The 26,612-nt window shown below is 43.5% G+C and overlaps 2 long non-coding RNA genes across 2 annotated transcripts in view; one reads left to right on the top strand and one right to left on the bottom strand.

The window, feature by feature from the left end:
- LOC118880224 overlaps positions 1–4,779 on the bottom strand; it is a 15,049-nt gene extending 10,270 nt beyond the window's left edge. The window contains exons 1-2 of the long non-coding RNA XR_005016237.1: positions 4,584–4,779; positions 1,685–1,889 (exon numbers count right to left, since the gene is read on the bottom strand). This is a non-coding gene — a long non-coding RNA (uncharacterized LOC118880224). The remainder of the gene's footprint in view (positions 1–1,684; positions 1,890–4,583) is intronic.
- LOC118880222 lies at positions 3,012–26,612 on the top strand. The gene is made up of 7 exons (XR_005016235.1): positions 3,012–3,220; positions 15,177–15,301; positions 19,549–19,666; positions 23,406–23,481; positions 23,593–23,794; positions 23,892–23,993; positions 24,183–26,612. It is a non-coding gene; the product is annotated as an uncharacterized LOC118880222 (long non-coding RNA).

Here is a 26,612-nt window from a genome sequence, read left to right as displayed (position 1 = left end):
TTTTTTTCAGGTACTTAGACTGTCATATGCAGTTAAATTGAATTTTAACCTCATTTCGATACTTGGGGTTTTAGGTAGCTGAAATAGGTACTTTAGGAACGCAATGTTTTAAATACAGTACTTCTGTAAGGTGTTCTGTGAACCTCACTACCATTTATGATTTTGATACGCTGGGGAAAAATGAATTCCAAATTCCAAACAACATTCGTATGTTTGGAAAAGTTCCTCTTGAATAAATGAATTCTGAAAAATTGCATTTTTAATTTTTATTTTGCAAGTAGTTTAAAACTTCATATTCTCATGAAGAATTTTATAGAAATCTGTTCCCTGGGATGAAAAACGCTAAGAGAACAGAATCTTATTTACAGTACTAATTCTTTTGCCATTGTACCTGAGGGAAAGGAGTACCTGTGGAGTCGACCTAGCTGAGTGACTGGCAGCTGTTTAATATACAGGGAACTGAATGAAGGTTGCAAAGGCCTGATTTGGGTCACGGCCACTGAGCAAGGAACCACACATACTGCAGAAGCTCTGAGAAACCCTGGACCCTGGATGGGGATGAACTGTTGCTCTCCGTGGTGGGGGACCCTCCCCAGACACTGACCGCTCCCCGCAGCTGGACTGACCTGCCCAGTTCCCACTTGGCCAAGGACCCTGGCAGAAAATCTGATCTGACCTGACATGTGGTTGGTACCAAACCTCAGCTAAGAACGCGCTGTGCTGGGAAGGGCATTCAACACTCGTACCATTAGACGCAAGCATTCGAAGACCTTCTGTGCCAGGAGGAATAAAGTGAGCGATAAACCCCTCACGTACCAATCTCAGTTCAAGATACGGGAGCGGAGAGCAGTTTAAGAACCTAATGGATTTGCTTGAAATATTCAGATGCGTTGGAAACTGACTAGATCCCAGTCCCCGGCAAGCCCAGAGTGGCTGGTGAATTGCACGACACCCATTCTCATTCCAGATGCCAAGGAACTAACAGCCCCAGAGGCCTTTCAGGGAAGCAATTAAATAAAAAATACATTTCCAGCTCTGCTCCTTAGATGGAAAATCTCCTCTCAAATGAAACTTGTTTCCTTCTCCTGTAGCTTCAGAGAAAGAGATTACCTAAACATATTTTCTCTGTTCCACATTACTTCACTTGGAATGATGCCAAACATTTTCAGGTCTTTATTTTTAATCACAAACTCACATATTTTTTGATGCTACTAGAGGGACACAAATAAATATATGCCCTCCTTTTTCTCTTCAACATCCCTCCTTCTATTCCTTCCTTCGAATAATCATAAAAAATTCAGAACCTGGCCTGAGTTAAATCCCAAGGTCTCTGTTTCTGTTTTTCTTCCATTCCTGCTCCCCGAAATGTAAGAGTTAAAACAAAATTATATGGCTCCAGGTTATGAGATGACTAATCCATTATGTATATAAATATATATATATATTTATATAGGACTTGAGGGAGTTCATCTTTCAAATTGTTTGTGAAGAACAAAATTAAGTTTCATAATGAGTGTCAACTTTTCCATTTAAGAACTCCCAGGCAACTCTTCTTTCACGATCACATCACATTTACCTACTGTGTTGGGACACTGGTTCCCTTTTGGCTTTATCCTGTTCTGCCGTGTGTGATAACATTTGTTTATTTTTTATCATCACAACCTCATTCTGTCTTCAATCTCACCTTAAAGTTATCTCCTCTTATCTGGAAAGGACCTTCTTCTGTGAAGAGGATTGGGCTTTAAATAAATCCAATGGATATCCACAATCACAAAGGTTTGGTGATTTCTGCATTCTGCTGCAGTTCATAGAAACGTGTTCCAAAAGAGACTGTCATTATTTTAAAGTCTCTCAGCTTCCAGTATCTTTCTTCTCAAATGAAGGTAAAACTGAAATAAACAGAACACATCCACAGTACACTTGATACCTAATAATTCTAGATGATGATTTTTCATCTTGTGAGAAGTTTCATTCCATCAAGGTATAGTGATGCATGCCCTGTTCTGTGTTAAAACAATTTGCTTTTGAGGATTATAGTGCCCAGTAGGGAGTGAATATTTACAGTTATGCCCCTTTCAAAGTCACCCACTTGAAGCTGCTAATTTTAGCTGTGAGTCTCATAAGAGGTTTCCTTCTCAGCTGTCAGTTTCCAGGTATGGTACATTAAAACACTTTTGCAAAGAGGCAAAGTGGTTACAGAATGATACTTCTGGATTTTCTACGTTCTTTCTTGGAATTGGACAAAATTCAAGAAAAGATATGTCCACGTTACAAAACCTACTCTGCCAACATGAACGATTTGAAAAAAAAGGGCTCATGGTATTTCTCCTCCGGATTTCTTCGAGTCTTCCTCCCTTTTCTTCTTACTACTGCAGTCGAAATAGGAAGAGAGAGAATGTGTGTGTGTGTGTGTGTGTGTGTGTGTGTGTGTCTGAGAGAGAGAGAAAGGGGTGTGAGGCGGGGAGAGGGGGGACCACTGCGGGAGGAGGGTGGATCCTGCCTTGCTGTGGCTTCTGCTTTTCTCAGAGAACTTCAGAGAACGACTGTAATACCAGTTCTAAATGAACAACATATGACTCTTATTTTCACCACCCCTCCCCCTCACCCCCCCTTCAGGTTTCCTATGTGTATTTCAAGTGCCTGATAGCCTTGGTAGGAGAACTCTGGTGTTACTCCGACCTTAATCACTTTATCAGGCAGCGAGATTTTGCTTTTCTAAGAGGCAAGCACCTCAACCTGAGGTCCTGCATGGGCCCTGCCAAACGCTGCTGTCTCCAAGCCACCAGTGACAGCCCATCTGGGTTTCATCTGCTCTCCCGGGGCTGCATTTCATCAGGCCGCTTTGCCAGGGCCTCCCCAGCAGAGTCAACAAGTGTCGCACCTACTGCAGAAACAGCCCTCGAGTTTCATCACAGTGATGCTAAAAAATATTCTCCAGCTTCAGCAATGACCTAGTTCATTCAAGGGCAGGGGAAAAAAATGCTCTTCTTCCAGAACTTCCCTGGGCACGGAATTTTCCCTCTTAGGAAGATAGGAGCTTTTCTGGAAACAGACCCAACTGCGCTTTGAAAAACTTTGGAAAAGACCCTGAACCCTGTAACTCCTCTGAATCCCCAGTCCCAGGAACAGGGACACCCACTCAATGCCTCACCCACAGCCTGGGGAGCCCACAGCTGAGCCGGCCCTCTTATCACGTCTCTTGGACAAAAAGTATTGAAAAGTAAGTATCTAGATTTTGGGTTTTACCTGAGGAATGGCTGTGCTTTAAATATGTAGTTGTTTACATTTTCTACAATAGGGAACAAAGCAGATTGTTTCTTTATGAACTAGAACGAGATGAAACAAGTGGGGTCTATCGAGCATATTTGGGTACATTACAGGGTTTTAAAGTGGCCAAATTCTCCTTTTTTAGTTTTGGTCCATTCTGACCCTTTTGAGAAAGCATTATTATTTTTTAATGTCCGTTTATTTATTTTGGCTTGACAATAATTTTAAAAGATTCTTTCACCTCACAGCTATCTCAATAATTAGAAAAAATAAACATCTAGGAGGACTCAAAGGAGTGATCTGTGAAGCCTTTGCAAAGTAAAGTGTCATGAAAATCTGAGGTCATGACCCAGGTAACTCAGGCCCTAGGTACTTCTGCCTGGAATATTTTAGTGTTTTAGTCAAAAGTTATTCCTTTTATTTGGATTATCTGGATGATTGAAAATCTCCACTTTTTGAGGGGACACAGCAGCATCTTGTCTGACAATGGGAATGAAAGCTGCTGAAAAGCTATCAGGCATTTCAGAATAGCTGATGCAAACATCCACTGAGTCATTAAAATATTTTCTTTCCTTTTCTAAAAATTGGGTTAAGAACACTCAACCTGAGATCTAGCGTCTTAATAAATTTTTAAGTGTACAATACAGTATTGTTAACTATAGGCAAGGCATTATACTTGAGTTGTTAAATAGATTTTTTAAAAAATTTAAGGCAAAAAGTCAACCCCAGGAAGATCGATAAAATAGCAGCACTGTCATGTTACATTTTGACGACCACATCCAACCTTTGAAACCACTGATTAAGGGTGTCAGTTGCAGACATCTGGCAATCATTTAAAAATAGATAAAAGCAAGAGCAGCATTTAGAGCTGCTTCTGCTCTAATTATTTCCCTTCCACAACCTTCTCCTTAGGTAGCCCTCATTTTTGAAGATTAGTTAACCAGGAACGGTCAGAAATGTTTTATAACAGCATACCAGGTAAGGGTAGATCGAACGAGCTTCTTTGCTATAATCCTTCTTAACTGAAACCCCGGATGTTGTGAGCTGCCTTCTGAATGCACAAATTGACAAATCCCGTAGTAAAAGGCAACTGATGGTCAAGAAACATGATCAGATTTTGGAAATCCAGATTTAAAACAAATTTAAATGTATTTTAGCTCCCAAACTCCACTGTCCTTTGAAGTTTTTGCAAAACATGTAATCACAATTTGGGGAAGATTTTTAGGTAGGGTGGAATTCCTATTTTCATCACTTGCAAAGACACCCCCCCCCCCAATTTAATTCATTTTTCATCACCCCCCCCCACACACACTTACCTGTGGATATCAGCCTATGGAAAGAGGACGTAGTCGAGTATCCTAATCCAGATGGAGGTTGGGGAAGCAGGCTATAGCTGAGGAATAAAGCCCAGGCTCTGGAGGCAGATTTGGAACCAGATCCTGACTTTAGCACAGTTTCCAGGCTGTCTGAACTCCAGTGTTCTCACCTGTAAAATGAAGAGAACATCCACTTTGACAGGATTGATGGGGGAATTACATGAGTAAATATACCTAAAGTGTCTTGTCACATCGTAGTTTCTCCACAAAGACTAGTTCCTCCTCTTAGTTAATTAAAAAGCTTCTCTCTCTCTCTTTTTTTTTTTTTGCTACAATTTCAGAATGCTTTCATAACATAAATCATTAAAGTAATAAAAACTACATATTTTGACACCTGTGCAATGATTAAACAAAAATAACATAGAAAATTAGATATTTTGAAGAAAATTCTATACTTGAAAACATTTGAGAGCAAAAGGAAAACCATTATATTTTAGAATGCATCTGCAATAAATAAGAAAAATTATTTTTGCCTGAAAATGGTTGATGGTGTACTTGTTATATAAAAAGCAGAGATTTATCAGCATCATCTGATGATACTTTTTAATACAGATCAGTATGATATTTAAATAGGAGTTTTCACAAATCCATAGGAATGAAAGGTAAAGGTAAATCCATGCATACAAGATGATGTCTATGATTATTGTGAAAACTTAGGCACAAACCTGTCTTTCCTCAAAGATTATAGTTGAGCCTTGCATTGATTCCCTTTTTTGCTCAGACATGAGCATTGTAGAGCGGGGGGATTGGGAGTGGGGGGGTTGAGAATGCTCGGGAAATGGACTCGCCATTGGGGGAGCTGAGTGGAGATGGCAGCTGGGTGGGCCATCTCAGGAGCCATGGCTGGAATTTCAAGGTCAGTGATGAAGGTTCATAATGAACAGGGTGCCCCCTTGTTCTGGGGTGAGGGCGAGACAGGCACGGGGGGATGGAGCAGACAAGAATCACAAGCAGGGCTCGTGGGGCAGCTCTGAAGAGCTGTACCACCGTCTTTATCATTGCCCTTGTGGTCTTGACTGAGGTAGCACACAGCTTTTGTCCAGGCACCTCGGGGTATCTGGATGAATTCTTCGCTTGAGTTACTAACAGGTTTGCAAGGAACCCTGCTCATCTGTGCTTAATTCTGCCAAAAAGGAAATCTGGAAATTCAGAAATGTAAACAAACTTGGAAGAAAGGAATCATGTCGTCTTAGGAGGCAAAAATGAAAGAATAAACGCCCAACCTCTATGAGAGAAAAGAGCATTTAAAAATGTTGGCGCCTTCACTGAGGTTTCTGCCAACGCACACCCACCTGGCCCATCCTACTGTCCACCAGGAGACTCTGGACATCAGGTTGAAGAGATGTCAGTTCTGGAGAGCTCACTTCTGAATACACGGCACCCTACCCCTCCCAGGGCCATTTCCTCCAAGGCTGCTACCAGCGCATCTGGGGCCACCCAGCTCACCTTGATCGTCACTTGGCCTTCAGTCCTGCTCTTAGAAAACCAGGTTCATTCGCTCCTCAGTCAGTAGTTTAAGACCTTCCTCTAGTCCAGTGGTTTTCAAACTTCAAAGTGCAACAGAATCTAGAGAGCTTGTTAAAACACATTTTCCTGGGTCCCACACCCAGTGCTTCTCATTCTGAAGGTCCCAAGAATTTGCATTTCTGACTAGTTCCCAGGTGATGCTGATGGTGTGGTCCAGGGACCAGCACTCTGAGAACCACTTCAGCCATTTCTTTGGCCTGTAATTCCTGAAGAAAACCTATTTGCGCTTGTTCTTTTCAACACTAAAGTTGCCTACTTCTCAGGGACGCAGAAGGCCCAGCCACAACGTGCAACAGCTGTGGAGAACACAAAAGATAAACCCATCAGGTGTCTTGCAGGCAAACAGCCTGCAGCGGAGCATGTCTGCTGGGAATACTGAGTGTGGAGAGGACACACTGAGGTGAGCGGTCCATTATTTGGGAGGGCGCTGTTTTTACCAGCTGAGGCTACGGGAGAGGTTTCAAAGACAAGTCAGCACTTGAGCTGGGGTCTGAAACTGGTGGGATTTGAACATATAGAGATGGAAGGTGGTCTTTTTCCGTAAAGGAAACAACAATAACAAAGACCAAAACAAAATATGGAGGGCAGAAAGAGACAGGATGCCAGTGGAAATCAGAAATTTGTTAGGTTGGTTTGGTTAGTTGTTCCTAGAACTTTCTTGCAGAAGCATTCTTTGATTAAGCCGTCTAATCTTAAATCCTTTACTTCTGTCTGTAACTTGGTGAAGGCATGTCCGACATAGCAATCTGGAACGGAGGGCTAATGGTAGGAATTTCAGGTACCATGGGGAAGTACGGATACATCGGTATGCTTTTTAGAAGTAACAAACAAAAAATCAACTCTCCTTTGCTCCCGCAACTAAAAAGTCCAAGAAGTTTGGTCAGGATCCCAGGTCCGGTCTCTGCATTTCTGGAGACTCTGCTCTTTTGTGTGCTTTGGTTTCAACCTCAGGCTGGCTTTTTCAGTCTCAACCGGTACCAGCCTCCCTTGGCGTCAGCACGCTTTCTTCTTCCTGGTTAGAGGACAGAGTGAAAGACTTAAGCTTTGCACTGATTGGATGGATAACCGCGGAATTTACTGTCTGCAGAAAGCCATGTGCTGATTGGCATAGACCTTAGTTGGTGAACCCATCCCCGAGCAAGAGTGCTTGATCCGTTTAGACCAATCAGAACCCACAGAGCAGGAAGGACGAAGTCCAGCCCACCCGTCACCAGGTTTGAGTGACGCGAGAGGCGTGGAATGGAGTTAGGAAGACAAGCGAAATGGCCGCTTCGGGAGGTTTTGGATATTTTGGAGAAAGGCCTCTAAAGTCACACGAACTCCCCCCTTAATCGTAAGTTTAGCAATGGGCAATATCCTTACTTCAAAGATTTAGGATGGGCCTGCCTTATACTTCAGCCCAGACAAGTAAGTATTCTCCCACAGAATAGTCCTGCCTTGGAATGGAATGAAGCTCCTTATCTCTTACCTTACTAAAAAAAGAAAAGAAAAGAAAAGAAAAAAAGATAGGTAAAGAACGATTAAAACAAATTCTTCTGAAAACAAAACAAGTGGAGGCAAAAATAAAAGGTTTTCTCCTAAGGCCCTCTGACTGGCTGGGTTGAAGGATGGTGGTAGGAGGAGGCTGAGGTAATATCAACACTCTCCACAGTACCGTGTCCCCGGTCCCCCCCGCCCCGGCTTTCTTTGTGCTGGCTCACTGAGAGGTGGTTGGTTCAGCATAATTAATCCAGGCTCAGTTCATTACACCAGGGGCAGTGTTATTCCTGCCCATTACAGGGCAAGGAGTGGGACAGAAGAGAAACTAGCATTTCCCGGGTCCTCCCCTACACTGGCTGATGCCTGAAATTCCACAGGATATCACCTCTAGGTCCATTAATAATAAACAGTCTCCAAAGAGGGATGACTCGGAGTTGCTCTGGGTTTTTCGTTGTAGGGAAGGCAAGCATGAGGACACAGGGAGTCTGGGAGAATGTGGAGGACCAGCCAGAGAGGGGGTTTCTTTACCACATGTGTTCTTAGTGATGACCTTGATGACACTTGCCTAGATTGGACACAACGGTCAGTTCACCTCATTCAACTTCAAAGTGATATTAACCAATTAATTCACCAAAGTTGGTCTCATTAAAACATGGTCATGCTGTGTGTTTATATCATCATGACCTTTCCTCTCTTCCCTTTACCCTGAGGGAGGAAGACAAGGATAAGAAAGGCAGAGACATGTATCCTTTCAATAAGCCGAAAATCAGAATCAAGAAACCTGGACTCTGCCATTAACAAGCTGTGTGACCTTGGAAAAGTCACTTGACCTGCCTGTGATTCAGGGGTGTTTTTCAATTGTAAAATCAGGGGAGTTACTAAACTCTCTCACAGGTTTCCTTTAACCTTGAGCTTTTTTTTTTTACTCTCCCTTAAAGAATTTCAAACTGCCACAGATTTTAAGGAGAGGGGAGTGGGAAGACTCTCTAGCCCACCAAAAAAAAAAAACAAAAAAAACTTCAAAACAAATCCAGAGACAGCCAAGTAGCAGCTATAGCTCAGTGTGTTCACGTATCTATGTGCCAGGCACAGTCTCGGGCACATGGAGTCACTCACTGTTAATATTTAAAAATTAAATTATATTTGTTTATTAGGTAACATCTATAAATTTAAAATATTCAAAAGGATATGCAAAGACAAGCAATGTTCCCAACTAGCAAACCCTCCTTTCCCCAGGTACTCAGGCCTCTTCCCAGGGGCAACCAGCTTACCAGTTTCTTGTCTATTTCTAGAATCATGTGTATAAATAAGCATATTATAATACTTACTCTTCCTTTATTTGCTTATGCAAGTGATAGCATACTCTACGCTCTCTTCTATACTTTATTTCACTGAACAATATATCTTGGAGATCATTCCATATCAGTGCATACGGAACTGCCTTATTCTTTTTTAATGCTCATTGCTGTTAGAAATTTAAAATTCCATTGTATAGATGGAAGTATACAATGGATAATTAATTAATACTGTAACCAGGTACCTGTTGATGGACATTTAGATTACTTTCAATCTTCTGCGGTCACAAGAAATGCTGCAATGAATATTAGGTGCTTACTTGTTTGTCTCCTTCTTGTCTGTATTTTAAAAATTAACTGTATTGAGGCATGTTTTGCATATTGTACAATTCACCCTTTCTAAGTGTTCGATTCAATGATGTTGTTAGTTAAATTTATCTAGTTGAACAACCATCGTTATAGATCAGTTTTAAAACATTTTTCTCACCCGCCAAAGATTCCTCATGCAGAACATCTGGAGGGTCCTTAAAAAATTAAAAATAGAGCTATTATATGATCCTGCAATCCCACGCCTGGGCATATATCTGGAGAAAAACATGGTCTGAAAGGATACATACCCCCCAATGTTCATTGCAGCATTGTTACAACAGCCAAGACATGGAAGCAACCTAAATGTCCACCAACAGAGGACTGGATAAAGAAGATGTGGTACATCCCTACAATGGAATATTACTCAGCCATTAAAAAGAATGAAATAATGCCATTTTCAGCAACATGGATGGACCTAGAGATTGTCATACTGAGTGTAGTCAGACAAAGAGACATATCACATGATATCGCTTATATGCAGAATCTAAAAAGAAATGACACAAATGAACTTATTTACAAAACAGAAACAGACTCACAGACTTAGAGAACAAATTTATGGTTAGTGGGGAAGGGTCGGGGGAAGGGACAGTTGGGGGTTTGGGATTGACATGTACACACTGCTATATTTAAAATAGATAACCAACAAGGACCTACTGTAGAGCACAGGGAACTCTGCTCAATATTCTGTAATAACCTAAATGGGAAAAGAATTTGAAAAAGAATAGATGCATGTATATGTATAACTGAATCACTTTACCATACACCTGAAACTATCACAACATTGTTAATCAAGTATACTCCAATATAAAATAAAAAGTTAAAAAAAAAGATTCCGCATGCATGTTTATCGTTAATTAGTGTTCTCCCCACTGCCTGCACCTTCAGCAACCACTAATCTACTTTTGGCCTCAATAGCTTTTTTTGGACATTTCATAGAAATGAAATCATATACTATGTGGTGTCTTGTTTCTGGCTTCTTTCACGGAGCATAATGAGAATTCTTTCTAGGTTCATCTGTGTTGTACCATGTATCCTACTTTGTTCCTTTTCATTATCCATAGTATTCCGTTGTATGGCTAGACCACATTGTGTCTGTCAGTTCACTTGTTGGACATTTAGGTTGTTTCCAATGGACATTTAGGTTATTTCCAATTTTTGATTATTATGAGTAATCGTGCTCATAAGAATATTTATGTACAAGTCTTTGTGTGGATGTATGTTTTCATTACTCTTGGGTGGATACCTAGGAATGGAATTTCTGGGTCTTTTGGTAAATTTATGTTTAACTTTTTAAGAAACTGCCAAGTTGTTTTCCAAAGCATCTGTACCATTTTACATTCCCACTAGCCGTGTTTGAGGGTTGTTTTTTTCCATAGCCTCGCCCACATTTGACTCTGTTTTGTAATAGCCATCCTAGTGGGTGTGAAATGCTACCTCATTGTGGTTTTAATTTGTATTTCCGTAATGACTAATGATGTTGAGCGTTTTTTCATGGGCTTATTTATTTATTTATTTTGCCTCTATTTCTCACATACAACCCTAAAATCATACCCAAGAAAGAGCACGACGCTTGCACTCCAACAAATCTGGACTCATATCCCAGCCCTGCCACTTGCAGGCAGTGAGGAATTAGGTTTGTTACATCAACTCTTTAAAGTCACCTTAAGCTTCCAAGTCATTATCTGTGAAACAAGATAGAACACCTTCCTGGTAGTTTCACTGTGAGGATTAAATGAGATCATGTTTATGAAGTGCCCAGTCTGGGGGCTGACACATAGAAGGCATCCAAAACATGTTAATTGTCTCTCCACACCTGGTCTGCCTCCCTCCTCCCCAGATTTCCAGAACCCACCTTTGTGAAGGGTGCTTTTCACTAACATGGGCCTGGGTACTCAGTGACAGTGGGTGTGGCATCCAAATCTGGAGTAACTGACAATGGCAAATTCAGGAACCCCATTGCCCTTGGATTAGGCTGAGTCATCAGGACTAATCCCTCCTGTTCCCAGTGAGAAAGCATGGACAGCTAGCTTTCCTGCAAGCTCCAGAAGAGCTGCTTACCCATTATCTGCATATGGGCTGAGAGCTCGTCCCTGACCCCTTCGGTTGACAACAGCTTTCCCGCTGACAGCAGCCATGCCACTGGCTATCTGTGTGAGGGCAGATTAGCCAAAACAAAACTTGGCATCAGTCAAGGGCTTGAAATGTTCAGAGAATTCTCCTATTACCTCTTACCTGTTCTCCACCAATGTGAGAGGGAGATGTTTTTGTAATTTTATTTATTTATTTATTTATTTATTTATTTTTGGCTGTGTTGGGTCTTCGTTTCTGTGCGAGGGCTTTCCCTAGTTGCGGCGAGCGGGGGCCTCTCACTGTCGCGGCCTCTCTTGTTGCGGAGCACAGGCTCCAGACGCGCAAGCTCAGTAGTTGTGGCTCACGGGCCTAGTTGCTCCGCGGCATGTGGGATCTTCCCAGACCAGGGCTCGAACCCGTGTCCCCTGCATTGGCAGGCAGATTCTCAACCACTGCGCCACCAGGGAAGCCCCTGTTTTTGTAATTTTGCTGATATTAAACCCAAAGCTCTTGTTAGCAGCTTACACTTATATAGTACTTGCCATGCTATTCAGAAGAGCTTGTACATACTCAATTTTCCTAACAACCAAATGAAGTAGATACCGCTATTCTCTTCATTTTACAGTTGAAGAAACTGAGGAAGAGAGAAGTTAAGCTAGTATGTGGCAGAGCTAAGATTTGAACCCAGGAATCCGGGCCCTTCATCATCACTTCCTTCTCCTATTCTCTTAAGGAGTAGATACTCTATCGTGGAGTATCTATCGAAATGTATTATGTAAATATTCTTATCCAGCAATTCCATTTCTTGGTATTTAGTCTAGAGAACCACTTATGTGCCCAAGGGGGCATGTACCAGGAAGTATTTTGAAACACATTTGTAAGTCTGAAAAACTCCAACCAAGCTACACGTCATCAACCCAAGAACAGACAGATTAAGCATGACATTGCCATTTTATGCAATACTGATATCATCAAGCATTTAAAAAAAATAATGCAGCCCTTTTATGGCAAACCCTTCCTCTTGAGAAAGTACTGAGATGGAGGGATAGTGCTTGTTGGAGACCATCTTTTTGTGTATTTTAAAAAATACAGATGTATGTATTTAGGCTCTGTCTAATTAAAAGTAAACAAAATTTTTTAAAAAGAAAGCAACTTGCTCTGGACTACACAGCTAAAAAAACAAAAACAAAAACGTGCAAATCTTGTGTTCATTCCAGTTGATATGTTATCACTCCAGGGTTGTCCATGAACCCCACCTTGGCCCCCTCTGCTAATTTCAGTATTTTGTTAGTTATCCATCTCTAGCAGAGAATGATAAACCTGTCTTCAAGGGTTCTTGCCTTTGGAGAAGCAAGGAAACATGAACCACAGCCTGACTTAACTGTCCTTTCCTTTATAGTCAGTGCCCTGTGGCCAGGATATGTGGTGACTGAACCAACTATGTGAGTCGAATAGTGTGTTTGTCAGTGTTGTAACCTGTGGGACTTTGCCATCAGGGAGCTGTCAGCTGGGGGGAGGAGTCACGGATGGCACACAAGGTCTTCGACGTCACCCCAACTCTTGACGGTTTCATTTGTCCTTTCTTCTCTCTCCATCCACAGCAGTGGCCCCTGGGAATGGGAATAGTCATGTCTTGTAAATTACTATTACAGGTGAATATTATACCAGGAGAAATTTTTAGACATTAATTGGTATATCACTTAAAAAAAAAATCATTGTGGTAACCCACAGCAGAAAAGGAAATTGATGAAATGAGTGAAATCTTTCCTTAAAGCCTACCGATTACCATCTTGAAAACCAATTATGTAACAGATTCTTCCTAGACTATTTACATACATTAGAGGATTAAGTGCTTTACAGGCAATAGCTCATTTAATCTTCACAACCACCTCTGAAGAATATACAACTATTATGCCTTCATTTTACAGATGAGGAAATTGAGGCACAAAATAGTTGTGACACGCTTATTGAGTTAGGAAGGGCTGGAGCCAGAATCTGAACCCAGAGTATCTGGTTCTAGAACTCTTAGCCACCTGTGTTATGTTGCTTCTCAAAAATGTTAAATGGAGGGACTTCCCTGGTGGTCCAGTGGTTAGGACCCCACTGCAGGGGGCCCAGGTTCAATCTCTGGTCGGGGAACTAAGATCCCACAAGCCGCACGGCATCAAAAGTGACAAATGGAAATGTTAGAACTAAAACTTCTGACTCGTAGTCTGCTGCTTTTCTTGGATGACCCTAACCGTATGCCACGTCCAAATCGATATACTAGTTGGAGATACAAAACACGTTAAGTCGCACAGTTCTCATCTTTGGGAAATTTACCACACCAGAAGTAAATACACAAAATATATTTACTTGGAAGATGATTCTAAATCTAAGACTCTGTCTCTAAATTTCCACTGTTTGGATAGAGCGAAATGTTATTTCCAAGCCTGGGGCTCCACAGAGGAGAGGCATGATGCTAGCACTATACCCAGAGGACAGAGCGGAGAGGGTCCTCTGGGTTCAGACAGACTGGTGTTCTTAGGACTGCTGTGAGGTGTGCGCTGCACAGCTCCGGGGTCGCCTCACACACTGAAGATGTCAGCCCTTGTGGCTATGAGGGGACCCCAGGGGATTGACCACTGGAGCTAGGTGATCTTGAACACACTGCCGAACCTTTCTGAGTCTCAGGTTTCTCATCGGTAAGATGTAGGTGGTATTAATAACCGTTTAGGTCACTTAAAGGAGATTAAGTGAAATAACATACCTGGTGACTAACCAAGCGTTTAATGCCGACTTGTACTGATGAATCCGCGCTTACTCAAAAATGCCAGCCCGGGCTTCCCTGGTGGCGCAGTGGTTGAGAATCTGCCTGCTAATGCAGGGGACATGGGTTCGAGCCCTGGTCTGGGAAGATCCCACATGCCACGGAGCGGCTGGGCCCGTGAGCCACAACTACTGAGCCTGCGCGTCTGGAGCCTGTGCCCCGCAACGGGAGGGGCCGCGATAGTGAAAGGCCCGCGCACCGTGATGAAGAGTGGTCCCCGCACCACGACGAAGAGTGGCCCCCACTTGCCGCAACTAGAGAAAGCCCTCGCACGAAGCGAAGACCCAGCACAGCCAAAAATAAATAAATAAATGAAAATAAAAGTAGCTATAAAATTAAAAAAAAAAAAAAAATGCCAGCCCGCTCGCTGCCCTCCCCGGGGCACCGGCCTGCTTCTCGGAAGGAGCAGTAGTTTCCCAGTTTCACCTGGAGAAATACCTCCCACCTGGCGATTCCTTTGTATTGAATCAACTCCTCTTTTGGGAGGCAAATATGCGCACGCTTTTTGAGTCCAATAGGAAACAAAACGTCGAAAGAGGTGGCACAGGCCGTAGGCTCATGCAATTTTCCCTCTCCGTCTGGGCTGTGGCCGCCCTGCCATCCACTAGGACTTGAGGTTAAAACCAGGGCTGCCCTCCCTGGGGCATTGGCAACATCTGCAGACAATTTTGATTGTGACCACTTGGGGAAGGGGTGCTATCCCTTCTGGTGGGTCGAAGCCAGGGATGCTGCTGAACGTCCTACGATGCCCAGGACCGCCCCCCCATAACAACGTTTCTGGCCCGAATGTCAGCAGGGGTGGGTGAGAAAGCCTGCGCGAGGACTCCCAACCCACCCGCCAGACTGAGTGCAACACCCAGCCAAGGGACCACGCTCCTCCTCTCCCTAAGGACCACTCATGGGGTGGTGGGGTTTCTCGAATTCCTGAGAAAAGTCAGAGACGTCCCAGAACAAATGATGATGTCGGGGGTTTTTATTTTTCAGGTTCATGTGGCATGAAAAGACGACAGACTCAGGAGGGCCCCAGAGGCGCACACTTTGATTTTTATCTACGTTGCTTTCCCAGAAAGTTCCTGAGAAGTCAGACGCTGTGCTTCGTTGCATATCGGGTAGGCGTCTCCAGCTCATCACCCTCTGAAATCTACCTGCAGACCAGGTTTTTTGGTTCACAACGGCATTGTTAAAGCATCACCTGGGAAAATAACCTGGGAAGTTAGTTCTGAGTAACTGATTGAGCAACTCAATCCTCTATGATATTTTTTCTAGAAGATTTCTTTGAATACCTTTCTGGACACATTTTAGTGATCTCCTTTACTACCCATTGTGATTCTTGGTTAGGCAACTCCCACACTGGTTCTTTTTTCAGATAATCCACTCTTTTTTGTTTTGTGTTTTTGTCTTTGTTTTTTGCACACACACATATTTATTAATCACACCTTTTGTGCAAAGTATTTAATCCTTAATAAGAATATAAATGTATGTAAAAGGTATGTTTTGTTCCCTAACTTCTTTTTTTTTTTTAAAACATCTTTATTGGAGTATAATTGCTTTACAATGTTGTGTTAGTTTCTGCTGTATAACAAAGTGAATCAGCTATACATATACATATATCCCCATATCTCCTCCTTTTTGAGCCTCCCTCCCACCCTCCCTATCCCACCCCTCTAGGTGGTCACAAAGCACCGAGCTGATCTCCCCGTGCGATGCAGCTGCTTCCCACTAGCTATCTATTTTACATTTGGTAGTGTATATATGTCCATGACACTCTCTCACTTCGTCCCAGCTTCCCCTTCCCCCTCCCTGTGTCCTCAAGTCCATTCTCTACGTCTGTGTCTTTATTCCTGTCCTGTCCCTAGGTTCATCAGGACTATTTTTTTTTTTTTTTAGAATCCACTCTTAATTTCCTGTGGTGCATGGGAATGGCATGAATAACTTCGCTTTAGACAGTTTACTGAACTCTTCTTTATCACCTTTTACTGATATCCCCAGCCTGCCTAAATCCATCTCCCCACTGCTTGCCTTCTTTAGCTATGCTGGTCAGCAATGAAAACGTTAAAACGAAGACAGACATGCCTAGTGGAGGGAAAGCAGAGGGCTGGAATTCCCCGACTGGAGAATAAATAACCCAGAACTCCAGAACTGGTGCCCACCGTGGGAAAAGGGGTTTATTATTAAAAGAAAATAGAAGTAAAATAACTGGGTAGGGAAGTGGTATCTTGTACCTTGTGAGTTGTTTTCTTTTCTTTCTTGGATTATGTCTACCCTTGAAAACATGGAGGGCACTGATGGACTTTCCTGAGGGATGACAGAAAACTTTTTGCCCCCGATCCCTTTTTCTAAGTCCAGAGAGGAGAAGAGCCAGCCTCTGAAATGGCTGCGCTTCCTTAGCAGAAGTCACAGTAAAATCTCAACTTTCAATGTGGATGTTTGGGTGTAGGACTGTGTACCCAGACTCCCCAGGCCAAGAGCACAGCCCCCCCTCTTTCTTGGTGTTTGTCCATAGGCATCCAGATAGAGGAATGGGCTCAAGTCCACTGCTGACCCTTCAGAGTAGCCCCCTGTCTCCCTAGGAAGCCCCGGTGTTTGGGTGGACCCTAACCTTGGCTACCGACTCCCTCACACATTAGCCAGATACTTGTGAAACGTTCTGAAGGTGGCTCTCAATATGCAACCTGCACGTAGGCTTAAAAAACAAGGGTAGGGACTTCCCTGGTGGCGCAGTGGTTAAGAATCTGCCTGCCAATGCAGGGGACACGGGTTTGAGCCCTGGTCTAGGAAGATCCCACATGCCGCGGAGCAACTAAGCCCGTGTGCCACAGCTACTGAGCCTGTGCTCTAGAGCCCGCGAACCACAACTACTGAGCCCACGTGCCACAACTACTGAAGCCTGTGCACACCTAGAGCCTGTGCTGCGCAACAAGAGAAGCCACCGCAATGAGAAGCCCGCGCACCGCAACGAAGAGTAGCCCCCGCTCACTGCAACTAGAGAAAGCCCGCGCGCAGCAAGGAAGACCCAACACAGCCAACATAAATAAATAAATAAAATTGACTCTTTAAGAAAAAAAAAAAACAAACAAAAAAAACAAGGGTAGAATTTTTGGGTGAGATTTCCAGCAAGTAGAGGGAGAAAAGAGAACCACCCACAAGGTACAAGATACCACTTCCCTGTGCAAGTCTCATTTGGGGCTGATTATTCAGCTCTATACCACACGAAGGGAAAAAACCAGTCAGCCAGTAAGAAACCAGGGGACTCAATCCTCCCTGCTCTGGCTGAGATGAAACACTGGAGCCCAAGAGATCAGAATGAGTTCCCCAGGCTCAGCTCATGCATACTTGATATAATGGCTTCAATAAAAGTCAGGAACACACACAAAAGGAGCAATTAAATGCTTCCTAAGAAGGAATCTGATAAAACTGATGGAAATGGGAACACAGGTCTGATAAGAACAGGCAGAAATGAAATATGATCAGCAGCTTCCTTGATAGTTTTTCAGGGCAGCTCATTTTTGGTGGTTGAGTCATTTGTTTGAAAGAGACTCAGGTAAGCAGCTGCTGGAGATGTGTCCCTGCACGCAGGTCTGTCTGCTCCTGGCGCCAGGGATCAACTATGCAGGTTCTTAGCTGGAGGAGAAGGAAAGAGGTAGCGCAGCTGGGAGACCCCAAATTATAAGAGACATAGAGAGGAAGGGAGAGGGTCCCTGAGCCCCCCTCAGGTCCTGTCCACGGTACAGGTCTCACTGACTTTCTTGTTACTCCCGCCCCTGACATTTTTAGCTCTCCCCCTTCTAAGCCTTAGGAGAACATGGAGTTTTTCTCTTAATGATCTCTGGGGTTGCTCGCCAAAAATCGTGTGATAAGACAGAAACACACGAATGTTCCTGGGATGGATTCAGAATGGTGTATTGCTCCCCAGTACTGGGCTTTCCTCTGGTATAGATGGTACATTTTATACATTTTCAATGACATGGAAGCTAGTGAGAAAGCTCGTTGGCACACGCTGGAAACCTTCCTGCCCTGTCTGTCACAAGGGGAAAAAAGATCCCAAGGGGTGAATGGAATCCCTAGGGGGTTTACCAGATTAGCCCCTTAGCATTACATCCGGTTAATGATCACCAGGGGAAGATGAACCCCTTCTGAGGGAGAAAGCGTAGGTCAATGTTGTGATGATGTCACTCACATGTGCACAGTACCAGCCTGGGAAACCTACATTCCAAACTCCTTCATCCTTAGGAAGACATGGTTTTAGCTAATCTACTTTGTTCTTCCCTCTTTTGTACCATAACATACACTCAACTCTGAGCACTGTTAAAGTATAATCTTCAAAAAGGTAAAGTCACTCCCATGCAAATACAGAGTGAACTTCAAAGATTTTATTCAATTCTTTGAATAAAGAGGGAACCAGAAAATATTAAGGCCTGGTCAAAGAACATTTGAGGAATTGGGTATTTATAGGCAACTTAATAAAGAAATGTTAGGATAAGATTGCTGCATTAGGTAAAACACTGGTTAATGTCCTATAGGGCAATAAACCATAATTTGTGGGGTTATCTTGTCTGCTAGACAGAGATTATTTGCATCTCCATTGAATGCAAATCTACAAGTTTATATGTAACTTCACTAAATCTGGGAATTTTAATCAATAGTAATCATTGATGAAACAAAGTACATTCCCCTACATAACTCTTAGATGGACCTTTGCCCCCATGTGACACTGAAACAAGATACCATCCACATTTTTGGCTTCTTTTTAAGTTTTAGATAGTTTTTCTTAATAGCGTTTTAAGATTAGGAGCAGCATTTTTCATTGTGTATGCCCCACTCTCACCCCAGCACCACATCATCTTAGGCATGTAACATGCCCAATAGTGTTTATTGAAGGATGCATTTTTTAAAAATTAATTTATTTGTTTTTGACTGTGTTGGGTCTTTGTTGCTGCATGCGGGCTTTCTCTAGTTGCGGCGAGCAGGGGCTACTCTTCGTTGCAGTGCGCGGACTTATTGCGGTGGCTTCTCTTGTTGCAGAGCATGGGCTCAGTAGCTGTGGCTCACAGGCTCTAGAACACAGGCTCAGTAGTTGTGGCCCACGGGCTTAGTTGCTCCTCGTCATGTGGGATCTTCCCGGACCAGGGCTCGAACCCGTGTTCCCTGCATTGGAGGTGGATTCTTAACCACTGCGCCACCAGGGAAGTCCAAAGGATGCATTTTTATCAATGAGAGGAAGCTTTTCTAGTTCCCCAAGTGACATATACAGCATGTTTATCCCTATTGTTTATCACCCATTCTTATTCATAGCTTTATGATTTTTTTTCTAAGGATGCTTCACATAATAAGAATATTCTTATTTCTTTATCGTCAGGTCAGCCCAAGCCAGAGGTAACTTCGTATAAGAATGGTCAAACCATAGATGAGTGTGGCATTGTCTCCAGTTGTGAATTCTTTGAGAATCAATATATTCATCTATTACATCTCTATTGGTAAGTGGATGTGCCTCTGTGGACTGTTCACTAAGATCCCCATGTTCTGTCACGTGCTGGTTACAATGAGGTAAGGCCAAAAGATTGGCTCCTGTTTGGTTTTTGAGTTCTGTTGGATGCCATCAGCAGTCGTCAACCAAGGCATCCAGCAGTGACTCTGCTGAGCTCTGCCTGGTAACTCATCACACTCCTCTAATTTGCTGTCATTGATGGAATTACAACTTTATCTAGAATTTACTCAAGGTGGCCCAGCCATTTTCATTCATTAAATGGGTTCTTCATTTAATCTTATTCTCTCTGGAAAGTTAAGAAGCTTGATGGGATTTCAGCATCCAGTCACCCAACATTTCTTGTGTAAGAATGGAAGGAAGGAGAAGTGATGGACCCTGACCCCATAGCAAGTTGGTGGTGGAGCTAAGGCTAGAAACTGTACCTCCTGGCTTGGTTTGAGGAAGTAGCGTGGTCCAGTATAGTGGTTTCTCATTCTTTTTCGTTCCCCCAAGAACTATGTGTTTGGATGAATTCAGGAAGCTCCATGTGTGAAGTAGAGAAAATGAAAACTCCTCTGGTTGAAGCTGGGTGGGGAGTCTGTGCTCTTGGTCCCCAGTGCTACTGAATTGATCTTCATGTCACTTATGGTGGCTCTGAGGAGACTGAGGTCTGCAGAGCATGGTATGAAAATGACTGGTAGGCAGGGGGGTGTGTACATAGCCTTGGAGCTGAAAATAACAAAGTGAAGACTTGGGTTTGCATTTTAGTTCTGCCATTTTCTGGCTGTGTGACCTTGGCCAGTTACTTAACCTCTCTGAAACTCAATCTCTTCATCCCTAAAATGGTGGCTGAGAGAATTAAATGATTTACTGCTTGTAAAAGGCTTGTTATAGAGTAGTTGCTCAGTAAAAGCTTTCTTTTTTTAAAAAAATTTTTATTTATTTGTTTTTTATTTATTTATGGCTGTGTTGGGTCTTCGTTTCTGTGCGAGGGCTTTCTCTAGTTGTGGCAAGTGGGGGCCACTCTTCATCGCGGTGCGCGGGCCTCTCATTATCGCGGCCTCTCTTGTTGCGGAGCACAGGCTCAGTAATTGTGGCTCATGGGCCTAGTTGCTCCGCGGCATGTGGGATCTTCCCAGACCAGGGCTCGAACCCGTGTCCCCTGCATTGGCAGGCAGATTCTCAACCAGTGCTCCACCAGGGAAGCTCAATAAAATCTTTCTTATCTCCTCATCTATGCTTTTGTTTCAGAGTAAGGTCAGAGGTCATTTTACCCTGGTTGAAATGCCTGACTCAACTGGCTTATGGCATATCAACCTGATAATTCCAGCCATCCATTTATTCATTCGTTATTTACTTTTTAAATTATATTCATCAAGCAGCTACTATACGGCAGGCATGTTGCTTAATGCCGGGGTCGAAGTGAACAATGTGAACACTGTCTGCACCCTCATAAAACCTCAAGTCCATCAAGGAAGACAAGTGGTAAACAAATCATGCCCTCATGCTCCAGTAGACCGGGAAGCAGCCCAACTGCCATGGCTGCCCCTCAGCCAAGGATTGGACTTCCTGCCTCTTCATTCCAACGTTGCCAAGGCCTTCCCCACTCTCCTCTTTACCCCATTCAGCTTAGAATCTACCTGTACAGCTCACAGGCAATTCTAGTTACCCATGGATCTGTCCAGCCTCAAACATCCTCTTCTCCTTTGCACAGTCCCCCCTTTGGGTGCTTATTGACTTCTCAGGATTGATGATTGTTCAGTAGACTGTGGGCCTCCTAAAGGCAGGAACCCTCTCTGTTTCACATTAATACATTATCTATCTATCTATCTCTTATCTATCCATCTGTGCATCTCAAATATATATTTGTTGTTGTAGTTGTGGTTGTTAGTTTGCTTAGATCAGCATTGGCAAGTTTTTCTACAAAGGGCCAGATGGTAAATATTTTAGGCTTTGAAGGCCACATGGTCTCTGTCACAACTCTTCAGCTTTGCCAGCATGGTGCAAAAGCAGCCACACACACACACACACACACACACACACACACAAACACAAAAGCATGGTTGTGTTCCAATAAAACTTTATTTATAGAAGCAGTTGGGGGCCAGATTTGCCTTGTGGACCATAGTTTGCAACCCCTGGTCTAGATGGCAAGATCCTTGAGGTTCTACACAGAGTACTTTGTATATTTTCTACTCTTGCCTTTGCCCCTCTGAGCATGCAATACATATTTCTTGATTGATTAATTTGGGTCTTACACTAAGCTAAAATAGTATACTCACTTTTTAGCCAGAAGAGAAGCTTAATGTGTATTCTTTTACTGATGGGATACCATTTAGGAATTGAGACTTGCTATTGTTATTTGTTTTTTATACAGGACCAGGAATATAGGCAAACCCAACATTTGTAGGGTGTTAAGGAAGTTAAGGAGTAGCCATGGTGAAGCCCCAGGGTCAGGTGGGCAGGTTAAATGGGAGAGACCAACACAGGGAAGAGAAACTTAGCAAGGGAGCTAGTGCTGTGAAAGGGGCAGGGGGTCCTCATTCTCTGCTCTGAAGTCCAGCAGGGCAGTGGTTTATCGTAAAAATGAGAGGTTAAGTGTGACAGAATGCACTCTTTCCAAGTTCCTGGCCTACCCTTTTGAAAAGTAGACCCCTACTGGGAAAAAATATTCAGTCCTAAGGCAAGGACAATGGTAGGGCAATATAACAATAGATGTGGCTGCATTTTTTTCTGCTTAGTAGTAAATACGTTGGATACTAATAATCTTTAAAAGTTCTGGCTTTCTACACTAGTAGTTCTGAGCTGTAGCTGCCCATGAGCAGGGCAATAAAACCCACTAACGCTTGTCCTTCACCCTTGACAAAGTCAATCCCCAGCCCAGGTGATTCCAATGTGTTGTCCAAGATGCAAAATACTTTACATCCGCAAACATTCATCTGCAAGGTAGTTTGACTTCTACCGGTTTATTAAGTGCTGGTTAAGAAAATGGATGGGATATCGTGCAAATGCCTTTCAAAGACTGAAAGTGAGTTGTTAGTTACAATATTAATCTTGAATTTTCTTGCCATTATCAATGCACCATAAATCACCTGATTAGCTCATAGTTTCCCAAAGAAAAGTACTTTACCTACCTGGGTTTAGTCTTTCAGTCATTAAATCTGAGTTCTTAGATATTTGAAAGCTCCTGTTTCTGTATTTCCCAGCTTTTCTGGGTTTTTTTTTTTTTTTTTTAATAAATGTATTTATTTATTTATTTATTTTTGGCTGTGTTGGGTCTTCGTTTCTGTGCAAAGGCTTTCTCCAGTTGTGGCGAGCGGGGGCCACTCTTCATCATGGTGCGCGGGCCTCTCACTGTCGCGGCCTTTCCCGTTGCGGAGCACAGGCTCCAGACGCGCAGGCTCAGTAGTTGTGGCTCACGGGCCTAGCCGCTCCGCGGCATGTGGGATATTCCCGGACCGGGGCACGAACCCTTGTCTCCTGCATTGGCAGGCGGATTCCTAACCACTGCGCCACCAGGGAAGCCTTTCTGGTTTAATAAACATAATCTGCAGTTCTGCTTTGAGGCCAAGAGCCCTGCTTCCATATTTATCCACATTCTCATCTTTCCGCTTTCCTCAGCCAGGTAGCACCTCTTCCCCCGTCCTTCCTGCGTTCTCCTCCTCATACCACCCTAATCTCGTACTTTGGGCAAATGAGACTATTTGGAGAGATTGATCAGTGCTGTTATGACCTTTCCATTACCACAGGTCAAGTGTGCTTGGCAGACAAAAGACATGGAAAGCCAAGAAAGCATTCCAAGAGAGAGAAACATCAATGATAACAGTATGGTTTGCACTGTAGCATGAAATTTTTTTTTTTTTTTTCCCTAAAGACATAGGGGTTGGGAGGAGGGGAAGAAAATGCAAATATTGATAGATGTTTTCTACCTCATAGTGAAAGCAAGTCACGAGGACGTGTATACAAATGGGGAACTGTGGTCTCTTATGAACACAATTTAAAGACAGGCAGCAAAGCACAGATAAAAATCTGTCCAGGAACCCACACCTAGAGAGAGAAACTCCTCTCCGCGGCAAGGAGGCCTCTTTGGATGGTCACGGTCACATCCAGCAGTGCTGAGAGTAAACCCAGATTACAAGTGAGGCAGGAAGGAGGGAGGCGAGGGGGGTGGCCAGGGCAGGAGCACCGACGGGGTTAGAGGGATGGGGAAGCAGCCCCTTTTGCTCTCTCGTCAGCTCAGCCCTGGCGTTGGCTGGGCTGGAGGCGGACCCTGCAGAAGGCCTGGTGGGGACAGTGGCCGGGAGAACTGCACAGTCATCACAAGCCAGTCTGCTCATGTGAGTATGGGTTGCACAGGGCGCCCCAAATTCGTGTTCACCTGGAACCTCAGAATGTGACCTTGTTTGGAAATAGAGTCTTTGCAGATGTAATTATTTAAATGAAGACGAGATCATACTTCGATTAATATGGGCCCTGACTGGTATCCTTATGAAGAGAGAAAACTGAAAACTGGTATCCTTATAAAGACGCAGATGGAGTGGGAAAACAGCCATGTGAAGACAGGCAGAGATCGGAGCGATGCAGCTGTGAGGTGAGAAAAGCCCAGGATTGCCAGCGGCCACCCGAGGCTGGGAAGGGGCAAAAGGAGAGATTCTTCCCGAGAGGCTTCAAAGGGAGCGTGGTCCTGCTGAGACCTTGATTTTGCACTTCTGGCCTCCAGAACTGTGAAGGAATAACTTTTTGTTTTATGCTATTCTCTTTGTGGTAGCTTGTTATGCCGGCTCTAGGAAACTAATATGTGGTGTGTCTGAGCATTCTAAAAAAATGCTGCTATTTACCCACCTTGGCATAGGGCTGACCAGCTTTACCTGATGACATAGAGCTGGTTCCCAAGAAGATACCAGCTGAGTTCATCCAGGCCACCTGGGAGGCATCTGTGGGTCAAAGGGCAAAGGACGTTTTTCCAACTCTACCATAACTGGGTATTGATTACTCAAGATTTTGAAGGAAAAAAATCAAGCTGAAGATTTCCTGGGTCACTTATGTTTTTGCCCCCAGGGAACATCTGGCCATGTCTGGAGACATTTTTGATTGTCACAGCTGGGAAGGGGTGCTACTGGCATCCAGGGGGTAGAGGCCAAGGATGCTGCTGAATGTTTGACATTGCCCAGGGCAGCACCCCACAACAAAGAACCATCCATTCTATAATGCCAGCAGTGCTGAGGTCGAGAAACGGTATAATAAACCACCACAAAACAAAACAGAGTGCCCTGAAACAGCAGCAGCTGATTATTTCTCACGAATCTGTGGGCTGGCAGTGGTTCTTCTCCTAGAGTTGCCTGGCCCACTCGTGCTCACTCATGGACTTGAGTCAGTCTGGGGGTTGGCTGGGCTGGGAGGTCCAAGATGGCTTCACCAGCAGGTCTGGCAGTTGATGCTGGCTGTTGGCTGGGCCACCTCAGTTCTCCACGTAGACCCTTACCCTCCAGTTGGCTGGAACTGGCTTCCTATGTGTCGGTCTCAGGGGAGCAATCCAGGAGAAAGCTGCAAGCCCTCTTGAGCTCCTTCACAGCACCATCCCCACCACATCCTCTGGGCCAAAGCAAGTCACAGGGCCAGACCAGATTCAAGAGGCAGGAAGAGAGACGCCACCTCTTAAAGAGTGGAGTAGGAATGTCACATTGCAACAGGGTGTACATAACTGGATGAGGAATTAGTGGCCACATTTTGTAATCTACTGTACCCTTAAGAGTTTAAAATAAGCTTTGCTGCTTGAGAGCTGTGTGGCATTGAGCAAGTCAGTTAACTTCGCTGAGCTTCAGTTTCTTCATCCGTAAAATGAGTGTTTGTGATGATGTATTGAGATGATTCATGCAAAATGATCGGCGAAGTGTGCAGGTCAGTGCAACGAATATTAGTTGTTACTAATTATCACTTCCTGAAAGTCTTGTGTTCCCAGAATTACTCTGAAAAAATTACTCTGTCCTAGCATATAACACCAGGTGTGTTTAGAGCCAGAATAATTTTTTTTTTTGAGCCAGAATAATTTTATATGAATAGTTTTGAAAATGTTATTATCAATGGAGAATTTTGAAAGACAAGAAGGAAATGGATATTTAACAGGAGAGCTGTAACCCAGACACAGGGTTGAAGATGTTTCTGTCATACATGTTTATACTCCAAACCCTGTTTGGATGGTTTTTAGAAGGTGGACTCTGTGACTTTAGTGAAGTCTCGGCCTTCTCAGTTATTCCTCACATCTGGACGGACAGACAGACGCCAGGAGTCTTGGGACCCTGTGATATTCCTGAAGCCACTCTGGTTTGTAGCTGGCAGAAGCTTGTTCATAAGTGCTTGGTGTCTGAGCCAAAGACTTTGGCCCCTGGAGGGACCCTCAGCCTCCTTCTCTACCCAGGTAAACACAGATTCTTTCCCAAACACCTAAAAAACATGAGTTGCTGGTTATCAATGAGGCTGGGCAAATGAGCAGTGGTGAATCCGTTAAGAATATCTCCATTCCTGGAAGAAACACCTCAAGGCACACACCCTGCTAAAGGTAGAAGTGTTACCATCAACTTCACTTACAAAGGACAGGCAATTATATCCACCATTGAAAGCAAGGATTTGAAGCCAGGTTGTCTGGATTTAAATCCCAGATCTACCTCTTACAAGCTATATCATCTTGGGCAAGTTACTTAACCTCTCTGGGCCTCCACTTCCTCACTTCCAAAATGGAGATAAAGATAGTACCTCCTCTATAGGGTTGGCACAGGGATGAAATCAACACATGCAAAGAATTTAGAATACTCTACAAATAATAGTTACTTTGTGCAATTTGAACATTTCAGTTCCCCACACTGAACTATAATTTTGGAACTGATTAAAAACAAGACAATTTAGAGGTAAGAAATGTAGCTTAATAAAAAGGAATGAAATAGTGCCATTTGCAGAGACAT

The sequence above is a fragment of the Balaenoptera musculus genome, chromosome 14, assembly GCF_009873245.2.
Source record: "Balaenoptera musculus isolate JJ_BM4_2016_0621 chromosome 14, mBalMus1.pri.v3, whole genome shotgun sequence".
Taxonomy (NCBI): domain Eukaryota; kingdom Metazoa; phylum Chordata; class Mammalia; order Artiodactyla; family Balaenopteridae; genus Balaenoptera; species Balaenoptera musculus.
Note: the sequence above shows the minus strand (reverse complement) of the source record. Positions and strands in the feature narration are given on the sequence as shown.